The 24,963-nt window shown below is 48.3% G+C and overlaps 2 protein-coding genes across 3 annotated transcripts in view; one reads left to right on the forward strand and one right to left on the reverse strand.

Annotated features, from left to right (window-relative positions):
- Window positions 1-24,963, forward strand: part of LOC136617429 (zinc finger protein 300-like) — a 1,148,901-nt gene that overhangs the window by 669,940 nt on the left and 453,998 nt on the right. The window lies entirely within an intron of this gene.
- The window catches only part of LOC136617674 (zinc finger protein 300-like), a 186,700-nt gene that overhangs the window by 77,708 nt on the left and 84,029 nt on the right, over window positions 1-24,963 (reverse strand). The window lies entirely within an intron of this gene.

The raw sequence follows: 24,963 nt of genomic DNA on the forward strand, positions 1-24,963 counted from the left end.
AGCACAGTCTTAGTTCCGTCTCAGTAATAGTAGCACTCAAGACAGGCCCCAGTAACAATTCCGAAGCAGCAGTATAGGGGGAGCGCAGTCTTAGTTCCATTTCAGTAATAGTAGCACTCAAGACAGGCCACAGTAACATTCCCGTTGCAGCAGTTTAGGGAGATAACAGTCTCTTTCACATTTCAGTAGCTGCAGTATAGCCAAGGCCCCAGTTACATTTATGTAGCAAAAGTGTAGGCCAACCCCACACACCTTGCTGTACCATGAGTGCAGGCAAAGAACATAGAAATTACTAGGATTACACTGTAGGCGAGGGCCCCAAAAAATTGGTGTACCAACAGTACTAATGTACCTCAGAAAAATTGCCCATGCCCAACCAAGAGGGCAGGTGAAACCCATTAATCGCTTTGGTTAATGTGGCTTAAGTGGTAACTAGGCCTGGAGGCAGCCCAGTTAAAATAAAAATTGGTTGAGGTGAAAGTTTCAACGCTTTAATGAGAATTGAAAAGTATAAACATTGTTTACAAAAGTAATATGAGTGAGCCTTGTGGGCCTAAGAAAAATTGCCCGTTCGGCGTGATTACGTGAGGTTTCAGGAGGAGGAGCAGGAGGAGGAGGAGGAGGAATATTATACACAGATAGATGAAGCAGAAATGTCCCCGTTTTTGATGGTGATAGAGAACGATGCTTCCATCCGCGGGTGCAGCCTACGTATTGCTTAGGTATCGCTGCTGTCCGCTGGTGGAGAAGAGAAGTCTGGGGAAATCCAGGCTTTGTTCATCTTGATGAGTGTAAGCCTGTCGGCGCTGTCAGTTGACAGGCGGGTACGCTTATCCGTGATGATTCCCCCAGCCACACTAAACACACTCTCTGACAAGACGCTAGCCGCAGGACAAGCAAGCACCTCCAGGGCATACAGCGCTAGTTCAGGCCACGTGTCCAGCTTCGACACCCAGTAGTTGTACGGAGCAGAGGCGTCACGGAGGACGTTGCTGCGATCGGCTACGTACTCCCTCACCATCCTTTTTACAGTGCTCCCGCCGACTCAGCCGTGACTGGGGAGCGGTGACACAGTCTTGCTGGGGAGCCATAAAGCTGGCAAAGGCCTTGGAGAGTGTTCCCCTGCCTGCGCTGTACATGCTGCCTGATCTCTGCGCCTCCCCTGCTACCTGGCCCGCGGAACTGCACCTTCTGCCACTAGCGCTGTCGGATGGGAATTTTACCATCAGCTTGTCCGCCAGGGTCCTGTGGTATAGCATCACTCTCGAACCCCTTTCCTCTTCGGGTAGGAGAGTGGAAAGGTTCTCCTTATACCGTGGGTCGAGCAGTGTGTACACCCAGTAATCCGTAGTGGCCAGAATGCGTGTAACGCGTGGGTCACGAGAAAGGCATCCTAACATGAAGTCAGCCATGTGTGCCAGGGTACCTGTACACAACACATGGCTGTCCTCACTAGGAAGATCACTTTCAGGATCCTCCTCCTCCTTCTCCTCAGGCCATACACGCTGGAAGGATGACAGGCAAGCAGCATGGGTACCCTCAGCAGTGGGCCCGGCTGTCTCTTCCCCGTCCTCCTCATGCTCCTCCCCCTCCTCCTCCTCCTCCAAAACGCGCTGAGATATAGACTCGAGGGTGCTCTGACTATCCAGCGACATACTGTCTTCCCCCGCTCCGTTTCCGAGTGCGAAGCGTCTGCCTTTATGCTTTGCAGGGAACTTCTCAAGAGGCATAGCAGAGGAATGGTGAAGCTAATGATTGCAGCATCGCTGCTCACCATCTGGGTAGACTCCTCAAAGTTTCCAAGGACCTGGCAGATGTCTGTCAACCAGGCCCACTCTTCTGTAAATAATTGAGGAGGCTGACTCCCACTACGCCGCCCATGTTGGAGTTAGTATTCCACTATAGCTGTACGCTGCTCATAGAGCCTGGCCAACATGTGGAGCGTAGAGTTCCACCGTGTGGGCACGTCGCACAGCAGTCGGTGCACTGGCAGATTAAACCGATGTTGCAGGGTCTGCAGGGTGGCAGCGTCCGTGTTGGACTTGCGGAAATGTGAGCTGAGCCGGCGCACCTTTCCGAGCAGGTCGGACAAGCGTGGGTAGCTTTTCAGAAACCGCTGAACCACCAAATTAAAGACATGGGCCAGGCATGGCACGTGCGTGAGGCTGCCGAGCTGCAGAGCTGCCACCAGGTTACGGCCGTTGTCACACACGACCATGCCCGGTTGGAGGCTCAGCGGCGAAAGCCAGCGGTCGGTCTGCTCTGTCAGACCCTGCAGCAGTTCGTGGGCAATGTGCCTCTTCTCTCCTAAGCTGAGTAGTTTCAGCACGGCCTGCTGACGCTTGCCCACCGCTGTGCTGCCACGCCGCGCGACACCGACTGCTGGCGACGTGCTGCTGCTGACACATCTTGATTGCGAGACTGAGGTTGCGTAGGAGGAGGAGGGTGGTTTAGTGGAGGAAGCATACACCGCTGCAGATACCAGCACCGAGCTGGGGCCCGCAATTCTGGGGGTGGGTAGGACGTGAGCGGTCCCAGGCTCTGACTCGGTCCCAGCCTCCACTAAATTCACCCAATGTGCTGTCAGGGAGATATAGTGGCCCTGCCTGCCTGTGCTTGTCCACGTGTCCGTTGTTAAGTGGACCTTGGCAGTAACCGCGTTGGTGAGGGCGCGTACAATGTTGCGGGAGACGTGGTCGTGCAGGGCTGGGACGGCGCATCAGGAAAAGTAGTGGCGACTGGGAACCGAGTAGCGCGGGGCCGCCGCCGCCATCATGTTTTTGAAAGCCTCCGTTTCCACAAGCCTATACGGCAGCATCTCCAGGCTGATCAATTTGGCTATGTGCATGTTTAACGCTTGAGCGTGCGGGTGCGTGGCGGCGTACTTGCGCTTGCACTCAAACAGTAGCGCTAGCGACCGCTAGACGCTGCACTGAGAGACATTGCTGGATGGGGCCGAGGACAGCGGAGGTGAGCGTGTGGGTGCAGGCCGGGAGACGGTCATGCCTGTGTCCTGAGAGGGGGGTTGGATCTCAGTGGCAGGTTGGGGCACAGGGGGAGAGGCAGTGGTGCAAACCGGAGGCGGTGAACGGCCTTCGTCCCACCTTGTGGGGTGCTTGGCCATCATATGCCTGCGCATGCTGGTGGTGGTGAGGCTGGTGGTGGTGGCTCCCCGGCTGATCTTGGCGCGACAAACCTTGCACACCACAGTTCGTCGGTCATCTGCACTCTCAGTGAAAAACTGCCACACCTTTGAGCACCTCGGCCTCTGCAGAGTGGCATGGCGCGAGGGGGGGCTTTGGGAAACAGTTGGTGGATTATTCGGTCTGGCCCTGCCTTTACCCCTGGCCACCACACTGCCTCTTCCAACCTGCCCTGCTGCTGCACTTGCCTCCCCCTCTGAAGACCTGTCCTCAGTAGGCGTAGCAAACCAGGTGGGGTCAGTCACCTCATCGTCCAGCTGCTCTTCCTCCAAATCCTCTGTGCGCTCCTCCCTCAGACTTACTGCCCTTACTACTACCTCACTGATAGACAACTGTGTCTCATCGTGAAAGCTCTTGAGACAGTTGCCGGAAGTCCCCAGCCTCATCCCCCGGGAACTTTCCAAAGGTTGGGCATCGGTCACGACAAACTCCTCCGGTGGGAGAGGAACCATTGCTGCCCAATCTCGGCAGGGGCCCGAAAACAGTTCCTGGGAGTCTGCCTGCTCCTCAGAATGTGTCATTTTCATGGAGTGAGGAGGCTGGGAGGAAGGAGGAGCAGCAGCCAGAGGATTCAGAGTTGCAGCTGTGGACGGCATAGAAGACTGGGTGGTCGATAGATTGCTGGATGCACTTTCTGCCATCCACGACAGGACCTGCTCACACTGCTCAGTTTCCAATAAAGCTCTACCGTGTGGACCTATTAATTGTGAGATGAATCTGGGGACCCCAGAAACTTGCCTCTCTCCTAATCCCGCAGCAGTCGGCTGCGATACACCTGGACCAGGAGCTCGGCCTGTGCCCACACCCTGACTTGGGCCTCCGCGTCCTCGACCCTGTACTCTAGGCCTACCCCTACCCATCAGCATGGTGTATTACGAGTAGAGCAGAAACAGAACGTTGTAATTAAATGTGCCGCTTATTGGCCTGTGGTTGGAGGCTGACTTCGCTTACGGAACGCACAGCAGAGCCAGGAAACAATTATGCGCAAGGCTGGGTATTAATCACCGACTACTCCCCCCAGCAGACACGGCGTAAACTGAAGATGGTCACTGCCAGGCCAAATATAGTATATTTTTCCACTTTTTGGGAAAAAGCCCACTGCCTCTGATATACACTGTATTTGGATTTCCCTGTTGGAGGCTGACTTCGCTTACGGAACGCACAGCAGAGCCAGGAAACAATTATGCGCAAGGCTGGGTATTAATCACTGACTACTACCCCCAGCAGACACGGCGTAAACTGAAGACGGTCACTGCCAGGCCAAATATAGTATATTTTTCCACTTTTTGGGAAAAAGCCCACTGCCTCTGATATACACTGTATTTGGATTTCCCTGTTGGAGGCTGACTTCGCTTATGGAACGCACAGCAGAGCCAGGAAACAATTATGCGCAAGGCTGGGTATTCATCACCGACTACTACCCCCAGCAGACACGGCGTAAACTGAAGATGGTCACTGCCAGGCCAAATATAGTATATTTTTCCACTTTTTGGGAAAAAGCCCACTGCCTCTGATATACAATGTATTTGGATTTCCCTGTTGGAGGCTGACTTCGCTTACGGAACGCACAGCAGAGCCAGGAAACAATTATGCGCAAGGCTGGGTATTAATCACCGACTACTACCCCCAGCAGACACGCAGTAAACTGAAGACAGTCACAGGCAGGCCAAATATAGTATATTTTTCCACTTTTGGGGAAAAAGCCCACTGCCTATATAGCCAGTATACCTCTTTCCCTGTCTCACCAGTACTGCCCCTATACTCTGTAAAATGACTGCAGACTGAGGACGCTATGGTCTGCATGCCCGATATATAAAAAAAAATAAAATTGTGCAACACTGCTAAAAGCAGCCTCCACAGTACTGCACACGGTCAGATGTGGCCCTAAGAAGGACCGTTGGGGTTCTTGAAGACGAATATAACACCTAACACTCTCCCTATAGCAGCATCAGCATCAGCAGCACTTTCCCTGATCTCTCTCAGCATGCATCTGTGGTGAGCCGCGGGCGGGGCAGATTTAAATACTCGGGTGTCATCTGATCTCCCCAGCCACTCACTGCAGGGGGGTGGGATAGGGCTGGAATGTCACAGGAGGAAGTTGTAATGCCTTCCCTGTGTTTCTATTGGCCAGAAAAGCGCGCAAATTTCTCAGGGAACAAAATGTAATGGAGTCGAGCACCGCGTGGTGCTCGTCTGGAGTTACGAGCATCTCGAACACCCTAATACTCGAACGAGTATCAAGCTCGGACGAGTACGCTCGCTCATCTCTAGTCATTAACTCTCATTCATCCATGCGGTCAAGTCTGTCTCTCTCACATAAATATTAAGAACCATATAATCCTCCACACACAACGTTTACAGCTGTTATGGATTTTCAGGAAAATGTCGATCCACTGGACCCACCAGACAAGGCTGAGGACAGCCCCTGAGCGGATAGTAACCGACTCCTCAGGTAGACAGACTGTAGACAGGGAAAGAGGAGCTGACCCTTGGCTGCAGGGAGAATGGCAGACCCCTACCTATAAGCAGAGTGACCACCCCCATAAGAGCAGCCCTACGCTGGAACCTCGGGTCTGACTATCCCTGAAGGGGTGAAACTCATATTTCTACTTGGACATTTAGGAGGGATATACCTCTCTTAATTACTAATGACTAATCTTGTTTAACCCTTTAAGGACCAGGCTGTTTTATACCTTAAGTACCAGACACTTTTTAGGGATTTTACCCATATGGCGGTTTTACTGCCCTATTTTGTTTCTTTTAGCTTCCAAAATTATTTTTACTGTGTTTTTTTCCCCGTGACATATATGGCAATTTTTAAAATATCTTTTTCACTGACTTTTTTTTCCTGTTTTTTAGTTTTATTGGGGATAAAATGCTAAAAAAATGATTTTTTTAATATTTATAGTTATTTTTTTTATTTAGTATTCTTTGCTAAAATAAAGTATGGGAACGGGTTCCTCTATTTGTTTCAGACATTTTGATATATACAGCGATGGTTTTGGTTGGTGTCATTTATGTATATATTGTTGTTTTATTCTGTAATTTGTTTTCTTTGTGTATGTAATCATGTTTTTTTTACTATCTATGTTCCCCATGACATCATATAAGACCTCTGGGGAACATTTAATTTATTTTTTATTTGACACTTTCCCACTGTAGCTGGGGGAACCAAAGGAGCCACAGCCATAGGAACCCCAGTTACAGGGAAAACAACCCCTGCAGTGACATTAGTCACTGGCAGAGCTGGCCAGGGTGTAGTATGACCCTACAGCTCTGCTGTAGCAGGGAACCCCCACGGTCACATGAACCCCCGTCTCCTGTAGTGAAAGCTACACTTCTACTGTCACTTTTCAGTACACAGCACTCAAAGAGCACTGTGTACTTGGAGAAGAAAAAGGCAGGAAGGGTTAAATACCGCTCCTGCCTTCTCCTCCAGGTTATCAGTTGTCACTAACAGCTGATAACCCATCCTGCCTCTAATTAATTGCACAGCCAGGAGGCTTAAAGCCCCAACGTCATTTTACTGTCGGTAGGGTTTTAAGCCCAGGACTAGGCGCCGTATATTGACCGCTTCTGGTCCTTAATGGGTTAAAGAAGTTTAAAGATTCTGACTGCTTTCTGATATCTTTTGCCATATTTGAAGTATATAGCAGAAAAAAGTATGTTAGAAAGAGATAAGAGTCATGTTATGTGCCCAAGGTCTCTAACAAAAAGGGAGGGGGTGAGTGTGACTGTGTGAAAACTAAAGAATTGCTTGCAATGAATTAACGTGTTTGATCCATGCAAAGAGACCGGCAGGTTGATATACCTTTGGGTAGAGTTAGGAATGTGAACTGTTTGAATGCTGCCCGGACCATTGAGGTGAGTGTTATAAAGTACATGATTTTATTGCCCTGAGATGACATTGCAGATGAGTGCAACTTTGGCAAATTGTGTAAAAGTTTGCAGAGTGACTGTAGAAATATTATTCCATCTTCTTATTTACTGAAGCCGTTATCAGGACCGGCGGTTCCCAGGGTCTCCGTGCCCTCACCTCTGGTCCTGGCACCCGGGCTGCAGAGGTGCGAGGCAGGGGGAGTCCGGTTTTTGTGACCTCCCCTGGCCTCAGGTTTCCTGGACGCTGCCAGGTTGCTACGGGCGCAGCGGGTGCCGCCCCGCATCGTGTCCCTTTGCCATGACACCCAGGTGGCTGGGTTCTGTTAGTCATGCTGCTGTCAGGGGGCTGGTTCTCCCGGTGCCTAGTGATTGGTTCCTGTGGCTTTTAGGACTCTCCACCCCAAACAGCTGCTGGGGCAGGAGTTCTGGCAGCACTTAAAGCCCTCTGTTACCTCCTGTCTTTGCCAGTGTTTGTTTGTTCTTCTGCAGCACTCGCGTTCCTTGTTTTGACTGACTTCCTAATTTGACTACTGTGTGTACCTTGACCTTGCTTTTGCCTGACCTCTTGTACTGCATACTCTCCTGTTGCCGACCCGGATTTCTTGACCAGCCTTTGTGTTGTTTGTCTCAGTGTTTATTTCTAACCTGACTCCTGCCCTGCATCCCTGGAGGAGTATAGGGACCATCGCCCAGTTGTCGCCCTGGGGGTTAGTCCAGGGGTGCAAGTAGGTAGGGACAGGGGTGCAGGCAGTTCTCCTAGGGACTTCCCGTACCTGCACCTCAGTCCCTTGACGGTTATATGTGCAGTATGAGAAAAAAAGGTTTGGACCTGCGCTGCTTTGCTTATAAGAGACCGATTAAGGATCCCAAAAAAGTCAGTCTCAGATTAGAGACAAAAGAATTTATTATACAATAAAAGAGGTCACGGCCTCATAAAGTTACAACAACACCTGCAGAATCCTTGCAACGTGTTTTGGCGTATTGTACGCCTTTCTCAAGGAGCTATTTCTCAAGGAGATGTTTCACAGCCCCCCCCCCCCTCTCCTTTTTCAACCTCTGACTGACATTCCTGATAGACAGGGAACATTTAACGTCTAATATGTAGCTACTATGTTGTAAATTTACAGACAGTTGTGACTGTTTAACACTGTAGATGATAGCAATTGAACCTGGGGATTTGGCAAACATAGATGTACTTGAAATATTGTATGCGACCAAAGAAAAAGTAACAGACGTTCTACAACTCTCCTCATCTTTCATTCAATCGCTACCACTAACATTCAACCTTTAACAGTTTGTGATGCTTTTCCCATAATAGGAGCACTCATTTCTTCTACAGGATAATCCTCACTGAAAAACACAACAGTAACACCATTTAGCAAGTATACACATGTCCAACTAATCACAGAACTGACATTTACACAAATAACAGCAAGAATGTACCTTAAAATTCCTGTCTTTCGTGCCTTCCAAGACAGTATAAGTCACTGGATTTATTACAAGTTTCTATTCAATTGACGTAGGAAGAGTACAGCTATAACATTCTGCAAGGTCAGTCTCACGTACTTGAGAAGGGGGGCTGCTGCTGCTGCCTGCAGCTCTGGCCAAATACACAAATTCCTTCTCTTACTGAAAGCAAACTCTGAAGGGGAGGGGTTAATGAAGGGTTTGCATTAACCATCAAGCATTTAACCATTTATCTATTCCTATATATCTATAGGTGACACAATCACACTCCTGCACTGCATATGTAACTATTATCACATACAGCAATGATCACACGGTACGGTGGTTAATTGTCACATAGTTGTCCACAGATTCTGCATCAACTTGCTTCATGTCATAAGGGAACACAGACTATGAAAGGATTCCCTTTCTCCCCCGATTCCCCCTTGTGGAGTGGAAAAGATTTTTCCAGCAACAACTACATATGTGGGCAATTTAAGCACAACGCTAGACAAAGCCTGGTGTCCCATTAGGGGTGCCATTTTTTTTATGTATTGGTACTAAGTGTACCAGATGATGAATATCTGCCCACTTCCTGATTAGAAGGTCTAAGGCCTGAGGCCTGTGCATGCACAGAAGACTCACACTGGAACCTGCTGTTCAGCTAAATGAAACTTTTTTATTCTATTCAAGCTGCATGAGGTTTTATAGACGGTATGCATAGTTAGTACGTCATGAAGTACGAATCTGTAGCTGATTGGTGATTATCTTGTATGGGTCTCTTCCTCCAGCAGCTGATGTCCTTATCTTGGAATTCCTGGACTAGGGAGTCGCCATATTGAGTAAATTGTTAGAAACACCATGGGAGGGGGTGAAGAGGGAGTTCATCAGCACTTTCAGATGGGAAGCTGTGTTAGTAGTGTAGAGGAGAGGCACATATTTGCAATAGGTATTTTACATAGTTTATTACAATCCATCACAAGACCAGAGGATGAGTCTTCATCAGATCTTTGTCCCTAAGTGCACTAGGCTTTTTATGGTAGTTTTGTAGCGGTGGCTTCTTCCTTGCTCAGCAGCCTTTGAGGTCATATTGATAAAGGACATGTTTTACCACAAGTAGACACTTTTGTACTGGTTTCCTCCAGCATCTTCACAAGTTGGTTTGCTAATAATACAATTGTATGAGTCAGAAGCGGCGCTCCAATGGTTTATATCAAAGGAAAGGACTGGTGTGTTAGGGAACTCACCGCAACTGAAGCGGTCCTCAGAGTCAGGCACCGGTCAGTTCGTTAATCCACGGAGGCCTCTTATACTAGAATCTGGTTACTAACAGGTCAACGGTCTCAGAACATCCTAGAGGGAGAGCAGCAGAAGATAACTCCAAACATGTGTGTTTAAGGAGGAAAAGAATATGCAATCAGGAAAAAGAAAAACACTTCAGCGCTCCGATGAACTGTATCAATAAATATCTATCACAGAGGTGACTTTAAAAAAAAGATAATTTTATTAGGAAATTCTTTAAAAGTTTAGAACGTATAAGGGCACAACACATGACAAAAACATTTAAAAACGTAATGTGTTATATGTAAGGACACACGTAACACAGTTGCTCAAGATAAAGGGTCACCGGCACAGCCTTTGATCAGGTGTTGTGGTCCTAGAACATTTGTGTGGAACCACAGATCTAAGGCGTCGTGACCAAATAGATGAGCTGTCGTATCTGAGTCCACTTTAGTCCTATCCTGGACCCAATATGATGCTGAAATGGGTACAGGAATATTGTGGATCAGGCTCCGAAAAGGAGCGTCAATTCTTCGACTGAGGATTAACCCTCTAGCTAATTACTATTATGTAGTGGCTCGGAGAACCGGCAGCGGATCTGGAAGATGCAGCTGTGTTATTGAAAATATTGTTTGTGCTTAATCTTGATGCCAAATCTCTGACCTGTGGCAGAGCTCCCCAAATTATACGGGACTCGACAGGTATTTGTAATAATATGAGATTGGGCAGGATATAGGCACTACTCTTATGGGTCAAAAATGCTCAATATGATGCAAAGACCCAAGAAAAACTCCAGTCGTTTTTACTCAATATTTGCTCATTTTTGCTCAACGCGTTTCCCCACTGGATTATGTGGATCATCAGGAGCATAAAGAAATTGGAGAAGTCTCAATCGACTCAAATGACAAAAAAAAAAAAAAAAAAAAAAAAAAAAAATCGGATGTCCTGGCGAGGTTTCAATAAAGAGGAGGTAATTATTTCGGCAGATAACTAGGAGGTGAGCATAGCATAGTCAAGATCTCTACTGATGAACCCTTTCAGCCTAAGTCCAGAGTATACTGCCGAAGTGTCCCCTAAAAATAAAGGTGGACCGCTCAGCCAGTGTCCTGGGAATATTACTAAGACTGAATCAAGGATACACAGAGATCTTGAAAAAGTGGGGATGCAAGCCCCACTTAAATAGTGCAAAGCTGTTCACCCATTCCCAGTAGGCTTCTTAAGGATTTCTCAGAAAACATGTGTCTGGAATTCTCCCATATCCAAAGTCAGTGGATAGGGTTTGGAGGAAATGCTCCAAAATAACATATGTTAGCTGCAGAGAAGCTATGCTGTTTCTGAGTTCCTTCTTTCAATAAAGTCTGAAGGTTCCCACTCAATCCTCCCTTTTCCCCCCTTCTAGTGTCAAATTGACAGAGATAAGTGAAAGATACAAGATAAAATAAAAAAGGTGGGTGTCCGTAGCCCAGATGGTAGGCTAGGGATCTCTGTGTATCCTTGATTCAGTCTTAGTAATATTCCCAGGACACTGGCTGAGCGGTCCACCTTTATTTTTAGGGGACACTTCGGCAGTATACTCTGGACTTAGGCTGAAAGGGTTCATCAGTAGAGATCTTGACTATGCTATGCTCACCTCCTAGTTATCTGCCGAAATAATTACCTCCTCTTTATTGAAACCTCGCCAGGACATCCGATTTTTTTTTTTTTTTTTTTTTTTTTTTTTTTTTGTCATTTGAGTCGATTGAGACTTCTCCAATTTCTTTATGCTCCTGATGATCCACATAATCCAGTGGGGAAACGCGTTGAGCAAAAATGAGCAAATATTGAGTAAAAACGACTGGAGTTTTTCTTGGGTCTTTGCATCATATTGAGCATTTTTGACCCATAAGAGTAGTGCCTATATCCTGCCCAATCTCATATTATTACAAATACCTGTCGAGTCCCGTATAATTTGGGGAGCTCTGCCACAGGTCAGAGATTTGGCATCAAGATTAAGCACAAACAATATTTTCAATAACACAGCTGCATCTTCCAGATCCGCTGCCGGTTCTCCGAGCCACTACATAATAGTAATTAGCTAGAGGGTTAATCCTCAGTCGAAGAATTGACGCTCCTTTTCGGAGCCTGATCCACAATATTCCTGTACCCATTTCAGCATCATATTGGGTCCAGGATAGGACTAAAGTGGACTCAGATACGACAGCTCATCTATTTGGTCACGACGCCTTAGATCTGTGGTTCCACACAAATGTTCTAGGACCACAACACCTGATCAAAGGCTGTGCCGGTGACCCTTTATCTTGAGCAACTGTGTTACGTGTGTCCTTACATATAACACATTACGTTTTTAAATGTTTTTGTCATGTGTTGTGCCCTTATACGTTCTAAACTTTTAAAGAATTTCCTAATAAAATTATCTTTTTTTTAAAGTCACCTCTGTGATAGGGCTTTACTATATAATTTGGAGACTTTTTTCTATACTGCCTCTTCTGTGAATACGTATCAATAAATATCAAGCTCTTACTTGTTTAGGGCTGTCCGACCTCCTGACACCCCTCATATCCAGGATAGTGGGAAACTCAGTGTAGAAAAACATGTTCTTTTATGGATCAAATTTAATATATTTAAAATAAATTTAAAATACAATGCGACGCGTTTCGCCTTATGCTAAGCCTTCCTCAAGCATGTACAACATAACACAACCTACCTCTATTTATAGTAGGCATACAAATGGAAGCAAACAGTCTCTTTCTGTCCCGCCCCTAGTGGGTGTTGTCTTCCAATCATTAACATGATAGGGGACATATGTGGCTTTCATAGTACCTTATCCTCACATGTGGGGCGGGCGCTAGCCATACGTCACACGGTAGCGCGCCGGCAATCCTCCGGGAGTGCATGATGACAAGTGGAGTCGCTCCGGGGGGCGTCCACGTGATGACGCGGCGCCGTTAGTGGGAGTCGCTCCCAATGACGTCAGTGTGGTCACGTGGCGCCGTAGAGGACGTGATGATGTCCGAGCTGGAGGCGCGGTGTCATGTGACAGCATGACAGGAATCACAAGGGGAAGGGGGGCGGGTGTTAAGTCTCCACTATATTAAATGCCATATATAAAGAGCCGGCGCTATATCACGTGACCGCGCAGCAGTGGCTCAAAGGGGACAAACATACCTAAGGTATCCCAAACGCTAAAAAATGATGTCTACAGGGGCCAATGGCATATCCCATAAAACAAGGCTGTGATAGTAAGGATTAGTATCACATGGCATACCCACATAATATAGCCACGTTAAGTGGTATGCCCGATGTTAAAGGGGACATGACTTCTTGTGACAATAATATAATGTTTGCTGTTCATACAATAAGCAATGTATTAACAGTGAGTCACCAATTATTGGATGATATTTATCTAATATTCTATTGAGAGTAGCCAATCTCATTGGGGGAAGGGAAAGTTTACACTAAAATTAATTTAGAATCAAATTCCAATATCTAGGATCTCATGTGTACATTAATCTGCATTTGTTTCCCAATCTTAGATCATGAACATCTTAAAAATATAAAATATATGAAACATAAAATTCCATACATTTTCTCTAGAGTCTCGTTGAGGCCTGCGGGATATAATGTGTTCAATTTATATATCTAGAACATTTCTTTTCTTTTTAATCTAGAGTGTTCACCTGATGCAATGTTTTCGCGTGGGGTGATGGATAGTCCTATAGGGGCCGCATTATGATGTAGTGTGAAGTGTTTAGAGACACTGTGTAGCAGATATTTCCTTTTGATGTTCTATCGGTGTTGATTTAATCTGCAACGTAGTGAATTTGAAGTGCGCCCTACATACCGTAGGAGGCAGGGGCATTCGATTAAAGGGGTTGTCCCGCGGCAGCAAGTGGGGCTATACACTTCTGTATGGCCATATTAATGCACTTTGTAATGTACATTGCACATTAATTATGAGCCATACAGAAGTTATTCACTTACCTGCTCCGTTGCTGGCGTCCTCGTCTCCATGGATCTGTCTAATTTCGGTGTCTTCTTGCTTTTTTAGACGCGCTTGCGCAGATGGATCTTCTCCCTTCGGCTCGGCTCTGCAGCATCAGCGTTTTGGCTCCGCCCCCTTGTACGCGTCATCGCGTAGCTCCGACCCCGTCACGTGCCGATTCCAGCCAATCAGGAGGCTGGAACCGGCACACGTCATGGGGCAGAGCTACGATACAGAAAGACAAAAGTACGTACATTACAGAACCGCGGTTACATAGTAATCAGCTGATGGAAACAATAGGGGTGAGGGTCCTGCTCCAACGAGCTTACATACTACAAGTAATGGGGGGATACAGAAGGTAAAGGGGCTGGAGATGTGCGAAGTATGGCGAGATGGAGATGTGCAGGGTATGGGGGGCTGAAGATGGGCACGGTATGGCGAGGTGGAGAGTGAGCGATGCTATATACAGACAACAGACATTTAGCTATGCGACGGCAAGATCAATATGACTGCAGGAGCGGTTTATGATGGCTAGCAGGGATTGCGGTCAGTAGGTCAGGGAGTATGCAGTGTATCAGGCAGTGTACAGAGGAGTTTGTTTAGAGAATGCGGTATGCATCCCTGAAGAGGTGCGTTTTTAGAGCACGCCTGAAGTGGATTGCCCGGGTAGCCTTTGGTAGTGCATTCCAGAGGACCGGTGCTGCTCTGGAGAAGTCTTGGAGGCGGGAATGAGAAGTTCGAATTAGAGGGGTGTGCAGTCTAGTTTCGTTTGCCGAGCGGAGAGCCCGGGCTGGGTGATGGATTGAGATGAGGGAGGCGATATAGGGTAGTGCTGCGCTGTGGATGAGGGATACAATATAGGGGGCGCTGTGCTGTGGATGAGGGATACAATATAGGGGGGGCGCTGCGCTGTGGATGAGGGATACAATGTAGGGCGGCGCGGTGCTGTGGATGAGGGATACAATATAGGGCGGCGCTGCGCTGTGGATGAGGGATACAATATAGGGGGGCGCTGCGCTGTGGATGAGGGATACAATATAGGGGGCGCTGCGCTGTGGATGAGGGATACAATATAGGGGGGGCGCTGCGCTGTGGATGAGGGATACAATATAGGGGGGCGCTGCGCTGTGGATGAGGGATACAATATAGGGGGGCGCTGCGCTGTGGATGAGGGATACAATATAGGGGGGTGCTGCGCTGTGGATGAGGGATACAATATAGGGGGCGCTGCGCTGTGGATGAGGGATACAATATAGGGGGCGCTGCGCTGTGGATGAGGGATACAATATAGGGGGGCGCTGCACTGTGGATGAGGGATACAATATAGGGGGCGCTGCAGTGTGGATGAGGGATACAATATAGGGGGCGCTGCGCTGTGGATGAGGGATACAATATAGGGGGGCGCTGCGCTGTGGATGAGGGATACAATATAGGGGGCGCTGCGCTGTGGATGAGGGATACAATATAGGGGGCGCTGCGCTGTGGATGAGGGATACAATATAAGGGGGCGCTGCGCTGTGGATGAGGGATACAATATAGGGGGGCACTGTGCTGTGGAGGGCTTTGCGGATGAAGGTAATAAGTTTAAATTGAATTCTGTATTTAACGGGCAGCCAGTGCAGTGACCGGCACAGGGCAGAGGCGTCCGAGTAGCGGCTGGACAGGAAGATGAGCCTGGCTGCTACATTCAGGATGGATTGGAGAGGGTAGAGTCTGGTGCAGGGGAGGCCGATCAGCACGAGTTGCAATAATCGAGCCGGGAGTGGATGAGGGCAACAACAAGTGTTTTCAGCGTGTCTATGGTGAGAAAAGAGCGGATTCTTGAGATGTTCTTGAGGTGCAGCTGACAGGTTCGGGCCACTGATTGGATGTAGGGGGTAAATGAGAGATCTGAGTCGAATATGACCCCAAGGCAGCGGGCATGTTGTCTAGGAGTTATGGTGGCGCCACACACTGAGATGGAGATGTCAGGAGGAGGCCGGTTAGTGGAGGGTGGAAACACCAGTAAGTCAGTATTAGAGAGGTTTAGTTTTAGGTAGAGAGAGGACATGGTGTCAGAGACCGCGAACAGACAGTCGGTGATGTTTTGGAGTAAAGGTGCAGAGATGTCACGGGAAGAGGTGTATAGCTGGGTGTCATCAGCATACAGGTGGTATTGGAGGCCAAATCTCCTGATGGTTTGTCCAACAGGGGCTGTGTAGATAGAGAAAAGGAGGGGGCCGAGGACTGAGCCTTGGGGGACCCCAACAGCAAGGGGAAGAGAAGGAGAGGTAGAGCCAGCAAAGGAGACACTGAAAGAGCGGTCAGATAGGTAGGAGGAGAACCAGGAGAGAGCAGTGTCCTTTAGGCCGATGGAGCGAAGCATACTGAGGAGGAGTTTGTGGTCAACAGTGTCAAATGCTGCGGAGAAGTCGAGGAGGATCAGTAGGGAGTAGTCACCCCTCGATTTGGCTGTCAGTAGGTCATTTGATACCCTTGTAAGGGCAGTTTCTGTAGAGTGTTGGGGTCAGAAGCCAGACTGTAGGGGGGTCGAGGAGAGAGTTCTCTGATAGATAGCTTACAAGGCGGGAGTAAACCAGCCGTTCTAGTAATTTGGAGATGAAGGGGAGGTTTGAGATGGGTCGGTAATAGGCAACTTCATTTGCGTCAAGAGTCGGCTTCTTTAGCAGTGGGAATATGATGGCGTGTTTGAAAGAAGAGGGAAAGATGCCAGAGGCGAGAGAGAGGTTGAATATAGTGGCGAGATGGGAGATGACCACTGGGGAGAGGGATCGGAGGAGGTGTGAGGGGAGAGGGATTGGAGGAGGTGTGAGGGGTGGTGGTCGCTAGCGCAGGTGGTGGGGCGAGCAGAGAAGAGCAGTTTGGAGACCTTCCTCTGTTGCTGGTCTGAGTACAGACAGTGAGCAGGAGCTAGATGCAGTGCTGACAAGACTAAGGTCAGGGCTAGTCTGGGATTGGGAAGTTATTTCTTGACGGATTTGATCCTAAGTGTATTTAAAGTTATGGCTTCAACCAGATCTGTTGTCCTCGGGCTTCTCACATTTCCTTTCTTTAAGTTTCTTTCTAGAAAAATTCTATGCTGGTTGCAATTAGCTCCACAGAAACATCAGCAGAGAGGAAAGCTATCACTTGTGGAGCCATAAGACTCCTTCCTCACCACCTTGTTATCCAGACTACATATAACCTTCCTGAGGTCTCGTCTGATAATATCAAGCAGGAGGTCTTTACCTGCCTTCTCTTTGGACCTAAAGAATGAGGAGCAAGAAAGACTTCACCTTCTTGATGTTAGATGAGCCGATACCACGTTAGCTGCTTCAGGAGACGGCGCCTCTGGCAGGCAACTGCTTGGTACTCCAGCTTCTCCCATCCCAGATGTCTTGTGCTGCCGGTCCTTATAGTGATCACACTGTTACCTGTAATCTTCCTTTCCTCTGAAGGCTCCACAACAAGTTCTCCTGCTGCTCCTATCAGGAACAGTTTCTGCCTCCGGAGGGATTTCTATTCCTGACAATCTGATTAATTGCTTAACCGCTCGTTTTCTCTTCTGTCCGAGGAAGCGGGAGGCAAAACAAACCGTCTATATTGTGCTGCCAAGGATCCAAAGAAACGACAATCACAGGTAAGAACCTCCTCTGATAGGTGGCTACACTGTTCTACCGCTAACCATCCCATCTATAATACACTGTATACTGCCCTGTATACTGTCCCCACAGAAGGTCCATCTATAATACACTGTATACTGCCCCCACAGGTCGTCCATCTATAATATGCTGTATACTGCCTTTATACTGTCCCCACAGGTCGTTCATCTTTTTGAATGAGGACAGTTAAAGTGATAAATAGGGACATCCAATATAAGGCTGGTGAGCGGGGTTGTCCTTGTCAGTGCAGCTACTCCGCAGTGGAGAAGTAGGACTGGGGTCTCATTAGGGCCAGCAGCCCGCCCCCACCCTATGTAGTACATGGATTGGTTGCAGAGGGGTTATTTGTAGTGGATTTGTTATATTTGAAGGCAGAAATGAGAATCATATTTTACAAGGAGGGTTTTTATTCAGTGATTATTACAGTAATAGGAAGGTTCATGGGGACAATTTAGGGTCGCTGCTCTGGGAGTAAACCAGGATCTTCTCTTCTTCCATCCACAATACTTCTCCATGGATCGCGCTCACAGGTCACCCCAGGTACATCGAATTTGGGTGTTTGGCAGATCCAGTCTGACTCCACCCAGAAATAATCTCTCTCATTGGATGTTTAAAGTCTGTGAATAACTGATGGTTACAATTTTCTATGAATCACAATCTGGTTTCTTCTGTGTGAATTCTCTGACAAGTTCCAAAATCTGATTTCATTCTAAAACATTTTCTACATAAAAAATCAAAACAGATTCTCTGCTGTGTGACATCTCTAATGATTATATTGGTTTTAGAAATAAATCATTTCCCACACATTGAACATGAAGATGGCTTCTCTCCTGTGTGAATTCTCTGATGTGTAGCAAAACCTGATTGACTTCAAAAACATTTCCCACATTCTGAACAGAAATACGGCTTCTCTCCTGTGTGACTTCTCTGATGTGTATTAAGACCTGCTTGATTTATAAAAGTTCTCCCACATTCTGCACATGAATACGACCTCTCTCCTCTGCGAGTTTTCTCATGATCTGTAAGTTTGTCTTTAGTTATAAATCCTCTCCTACGGTCTGAACATAAATACGGTCTCTTTCCTGAGTGTTTTCTGATGTTCAAAAAATGTGTGAATTCTCTCAGGGAGTAAAAGAAGACTTGTTATACATAAGTATCTCACACATTTTTAACATGTAAATGGTTTCTCTCCTGTGTGAATTCTTTGATGTGTAGCAAGACCTCCTTTACTCCCACAGCATCTCCCACATTCTGAACAAGGAAATTTCTCTGTGTGGCTTCTCTCATGTTTAAAAAAATCTGATTTATTTGTGAAGCCTTTCCCACATTCTGAACATAAATATGGTGTTTCTCCTGTGTGCTTTCTCTGATGTGTATTAAGACCTGATTGATTAATAAAAGTTCTCCCACATTCTGCACATGAATACAACATCTTTTCTATGTGAGTTTTCTGATGATCTGTAAGTTTGTCTTTAGTAATAAATCCTTTCCCACAGTCTGAATATGTATATGGTTTCTCTTCTGTGTGACTTCTCTCATGTACAACAAGATCTGATTTATCCCTAAAAGATCTCCCACATTCTGCACATGTAAATGGTCTAACTCTTGTATGAATTCTTTCATGTATAGCGAGGCCTGATTTACGAGTATAGCATTTCCCACATTGTGAACATGAATACGGCTTCTCTCCTGTGTGGCTTCTCTCATGTAGAACAAGATGTGATTTATATATAAAACATTTCCCACATTCCGCACATGAATACGGCTTCTCCCCGGTGTGACTTCTTCTGTGTGTGTAAAGATTTGAGCTGTTTGCAAACTGTTTTCCACATTCAGCACATTGATACCTTTTCCCACGATTGCGCCCCGCAGTTGTAGTAACACTCTGTGATTGGTCAGTAGAAGGTTCCTCATGATTAGGGGGATTATATGATGGATCTGTACTGTGAAGTCCTGGAGGTACGTTAATGGTAATGAGGTTTTCTTCTGAAGAGCGCTGCACCATATCTTCATCTTCTACCTTATAATTTACTGATAACATGAAGATTCCCTCAGGGGTCTCACCGGGATTGTCTGCTGGGAATAAAAGGGATTTCAGGATTTTTTCTTTAAACCAAATCAGAAATGTATCACATTCCTATTAATCTATGGGCCAAAGCCATAAGTGGATCCATCAAGAAATCCTTCCTTTATATTTCAGGTTCCTTGTGCAGCCGGTGACTTCAGGGCGGTAAGCTTACCCTCTTCCTGTGCGCACCACGTCAATACACAGCCAGCAGTCCACGAAGGGTGGATGCAACAAGCGTGTACGCAGAGCCCGTTTCACACTTGGTGACTACCAACTATTGTTGACAGCTGTGCTTATGGCAGTTAACCATTTAGATACCTCTTGCAGGGCTTAAATAGAGGTTATCCAGTGATAAATAATTAGGAAAGGCCCTCTTGCTAGTGCTGCTGATGCAGTGATAGAAATAGGGCCTTGCCTAATTATGTTAATGAGCCAACAGCCTGTTACACTCCTATGACATCACCGACAATGGAGGCCATGATGCCACACGACCGAAAGTGGCAGGTCCGACTCTGCATGTTAAGAGATTTAAATAGTTGGATAGCTCCTCTACTTTCACCACATTGGAACCTTTTCCTTCATGCTGACCTCTAAAAGGAAGTCTGTCCTGTGAAATTAGCCCTACTAACGATTAGCACTGTGTCAAGACTCGAACCCAGGACCTACTCCAGTCCAGGTGATGTCGCTACCTGTGAGCTATCAAGCCTATTAAACAGCTCCACTGATAACCCAGTTTCTTCTGGGCTCCATCCTTTCTTGTGATTGACCATCCTATATAACCTGGCCTGGCACCTCCCCTCCTTGTGAGATTATTATGCTTCTAGCTAGTAGTCAAGCTCTTCCACCCGTCACTCCTCCATATTGCTACCTTCCATACCTACCCGTGTACCGACCCCTGGCTTCCCTGACTATACTACCTGCTGCTACTCTGTAGCCTCAACTGCTACCCACCTGTGTACTGACCTCTGGCTTCTCTGACTACACTACCTGCCTGCTACTCTGTAGCCTCAACTGCTACCCACCGGTGTACTGACCTCTGGCTTCTCTGACTACACTACCTGCCTGCTCCTCTATACCGTGAACAGATAATGACCTCTGGCTTCCCTGACCACACTACCTGCCTGCTCCTCTGTACTGTGAACTGATACCCTACCTGGGTACTGACCTCTGGCTTCCCTGTCTATACTACCTGCCTGCTCCTCTGTACTGTGAACTGATACCTACCTGTGTACTGACCCCTGGCTCCTCTGACTACACTGCTCCTCTGTACTGTGAACTGATACCTAGCCATGTACCAACCTTTGGCTTCACTGACTACACTACCTGCCTGCTCCTCTGTACTGTAAACTGATACCTACTACCTGTGCACCGACCTCTGGCTTCCAGACCACACTACTTGCCTGCTCTCTGTACTGTGAACTCATACCTACCTGTGTACCGCCCTCTGGCTTACCTGACTACACTACCTGCCTGCTCCTCTGTACCGTGTAACCGATATCTACCTGTATAAAGACATTCATCGTGTCATTTATGCTGCAAGATGTACGCTGGAAAAACCCGTATAAAACAAAAGGTAGAATTGAGACGTTTTTCAACCGGACCTCCAAAAAATATACTGAAAGTTATACAATGTGTTGCATGTACCTAGAAAACCGCACCAATGAAAGCTTACAGCTCGCCCCGTTAAACACAAGATCTCATACGGCCATGTCCATGGGAAATAGAGCAGCTGTGGCTTTTGAAAAGTGGAAATGAAACTTCCTTGCATACTTAATAGGCAAAAATAGGCTGTTTCACTAAGGGGTTAATAGGATACATTGAAAATTACTATATAGTGTATATGCAAGCAAACAAGCGATCACAAGTTCAAGTCCACTAAGGGGACCATGACGACCCCCCCCACCCCCCTAAATCTCCCTCACATGACGACCCCCCCCCCCCAATCTCCCTCACATGACGACCCCCCCCCCCCCCAATCTCCCTCACATGACGACCCCCCCCCCCAATCTCCCTCACATGACGACCCCCCCCCAATCTCCCTCACATGACGACCCCCCCAATCTCCCTCACACGACGACCCCCCCTCCCCAATCTTCCTCTCACGACGACCCCCCTCCCCAATCTTCCTCTCACGACGACCCCCCCCCAATCTTCCTTTCACGACGACCCCCCCAATCTTCCTTTCACGACGACCCCCCCCAATCTTCCTTTCACGACGACCCCCCCAATCTTCCTTTCACGACGACCCCCCCCAATCTTCCTTTCATGACGACCCCCCCCCAATCTTCCTTTCATGACGACCCCCCCCCCAATCTTCCTTTCATGACGACCCCCCCCCAATCTTCCTTTCATGACGACCCCCCCCAATCTTCCTTTCATGACGACCCCCCCCCAATCTTCCTTTCATGACGACCCCCCCTCAATCTTCCTTTCATGACGACCCCCCCCAATCTTCCTTTCATGACGACCCCCCCCCCCAATCTTCCTTTCATGACGACCCCCCCCCCAATCTTCCTTACATGACGACCCCCCCCCCAATCTTCCTTACATGACGACCCCCCCAATCTTCCTTACATGACGACCCCCCACTCTCCTAAACATGACTGACATGGCGACTAAGCAAATCTTTACTTGTTTCATCACTCACAGCTATATTTTGCTCACAATTCCTCGACTACGAGGAGTCGGCGGCCGTTAGTAGGGGTGAGTGTTACATCTGCATAGGACACGCTGGACAAGCACCTGCAGACATGCACATAAAATCGCTCACAGTGCAGCGACCAAAACAAACCAACAAATAAATGGGAAGTCTTTCCCTAAATACATAACGAACGAGGGAGAGGCGCTGCCCGACATAGCAGACTGATCGCATCGATCGATGCGGGCCTGCACTCGTTCCTGGGACCTAAGTAACCCTAATTGGCCAACAAAATAAAGGACACAACAAAACCCAGCACTTAGCTTTAGTAGAATAAGCCGCAGCACACAGAGCCGTCCGGAGTAAGGAACAGCGGACACCACGCTGACCACGGGAGCCACTAACTGCCAGCTCAGACAGCGAGCAACTGACAATACACAGCACCGCAGCTTCCTGTCCATCCCAGGTAAATAGCCAGCCAATCACCCACAGATGTGAGTACATTGGGTCACACCTACTGAGCTAGAAGGTGCAGAACCAAGTCTAATACCCGCAGCGGACTCCGTCAACCCGGCAGAAGTGAGTTCATATCTTTAGGTTCAGTTCAGAAAAAACAAGGCTGGTGATTCGTAGCAGATACCCTTACCAAAGTCGCTGGAGTACAGCAGCTGCATAAACCTGGAACTGGCCTTACAGAACAAGACGCTCTTGGAGCTCCGCAACTGATTGAAAGATCTACTCAACATCCAAACTGCTAAAGGTCCATTTAAACACAACGAGGATCGATCAATGCCGTCTTTGAGCGATTCTCGTTGCTTCTGAATGCAGGAATATTGTGAAGTTTTCGTGCACGAATTGTTCCTCGCTCACTTCACGTTTTCTAGAATGAGCGATCAGCTGTTATCAGCCGGCTGCACTGATAAGATTCTCTGTGCCTGTGTCCTGCTCTGAATTCACAGCAGGACACGGGCAGGAAGCCTAGAGAAAAATACAGTTGTTTGCTCATGCAGAAAGGCTGTTACGGCACTCTGACCCCCGAGCGCCCAGATAGGGTGCACTGAACTTACCGCACCCCACTGTCCCTGCCTACTTGCCTCGACCTGGCTAACCTCAGGCGGACAACTGGGCGACGTTCCCTACTCTGGCTAGGGACCTGGCGACTACCTAGATGGAACTAACTGACGGGGACAGAGTGCCGACAGAAAAAGGCAGATGGAATTACCAACAAAACAAAACTAAGCTACAGGCAGGCTGGAGGAAACTGACTGGCAAACTAGGGCTAGCTGAGAGTAGCTGCAGACAGACTAGCTAGTAGCAGACAGAACCAATAACTGGCAGTGAGCTCAGGTCACTGCCAGCCTTATAATTGCAAGACTCCGCCCAGGGGCGGAGAGTGAGAGGAGCCAACTCCCCCACTCACAGTACAAGAGAGAGGAAGGGGTGCAAGCGGTGCCCTATGGGCGGACCCGCCCACGCTGCCGCACACCGGCCGCCCCACGTCGCCGAGAGAGCCCTAACGTCACGGCTCCAGGACGCAGAGAGCGGCGCGCGCCGGCCGCCGGACCCCGCGCCGCGCTGCATGGTAACATTACCCCCCCTCTGACGGGGACCTCCGGGCTCCCGGAAACCCGACCAGGCTTCTCCGGAAAACGACGGTGAAAATGCCGTACCAACACGGGAGCGTGGACTTCCCGTGCAGCACCCAGGAATGGTCTTCAGGACCAAACCCTTCCAAGCCACCAGGTATTGCAAGGTCCCCCATCGCAGGCGAGAATCCAGAATATCCTGAACCTCATACTCGACCTCGCCCCGAACCAGGGTGGGAGGCGGGGGACCGGAGGTGGGCCTCACCGAAGGGACAAAGGGTTTCAACAAGGCCTTGTGGAAAACCCTATGCACTTTCCACGTGGCTGGCAGCTCCATTTTGTACGCGAGCGGGTTAATTACACGCGTGATGGTAAAAGGGCCTACAAAGCGAGGCGCAAGCTTTAAAGACGGGACCTTCAATCTTAGGTTCTTGGAGGACAGATACACCTTCTGACCCACCGTGTAAGGTTCAGAAACTGAGAGGTTTCTACCACTGCGCAGCTGCATGGGAGACCCCACTACCTCCAGATTCTTCTGTACTTCCTTCGATACCCCCTGCAGCACATAAGTGGCGACATCAGCTGCAGGACAGGCAGACCGGGTGGGAAGAGAAGTAAGGAAATGAGGATGCTGGCCATAAACGCAAAAAAACTGAGAAACCCCAGTGGAGGAACTAGTACGGTTGTTCAGCGCAAACTCAGCCAGCGGCAGAAACTCACCCACCGATGAGCCTTCTCGCCTGCAAACAGCCTCAAATATTGCACCATATCCTGGTTTTTCCGCTCAGCTTGACCATTAGTCTGCGGGTGGAATGCTGACGAGAACGAAAGCGAAGTCCCCAGGTTTCTGCAGAAGGCCCGCCAAAACTAAGCCACGAACTGAACCCCGCGATCGGAAACAATGTTCTCAGGAACTCCATGGAGGCAGACAACTTCTTTAATTAAGACCTGGGCAAATTCGATCACCGAAGGAAGTTTCTCTAATGCCACAAAATGGGCCATCTTCGAGAAACGGTCCACCACCACCAGAACGGTGGTGAACGCTTGTGATTCTGGCAGGTCGGTAACAAAATCTACCGAAAGGTGCGACCAGGGGCGTGACGGCACGGGCGACGGTCTCAGGGGCCCCTCCGGACGACTCTTGCCGCGTGCGCAAACAGAGCACCCCTTTACGAAGTCGCGTATCTGACGAGACATGCCAGGCCACCAGTAGAGCCTGGAGCAGAGATCCAGAGTCCC

This window comes from Eleutherodactylus coqui, chromosome 1 (assembly GCF_035609145.1).
Source record: "Eleutherodactylus coqui strain aEleCoq1 chromosome 1, aEleCoq1.hap1, whole genome shotgun sequence".
Lineage (NCBI taxonomy): Eukaryota > Metazoa > Chordata > Amphibia > Anura > Eleutherodactylidae > Eleutherodactylus > Eleutherodactylus coqui.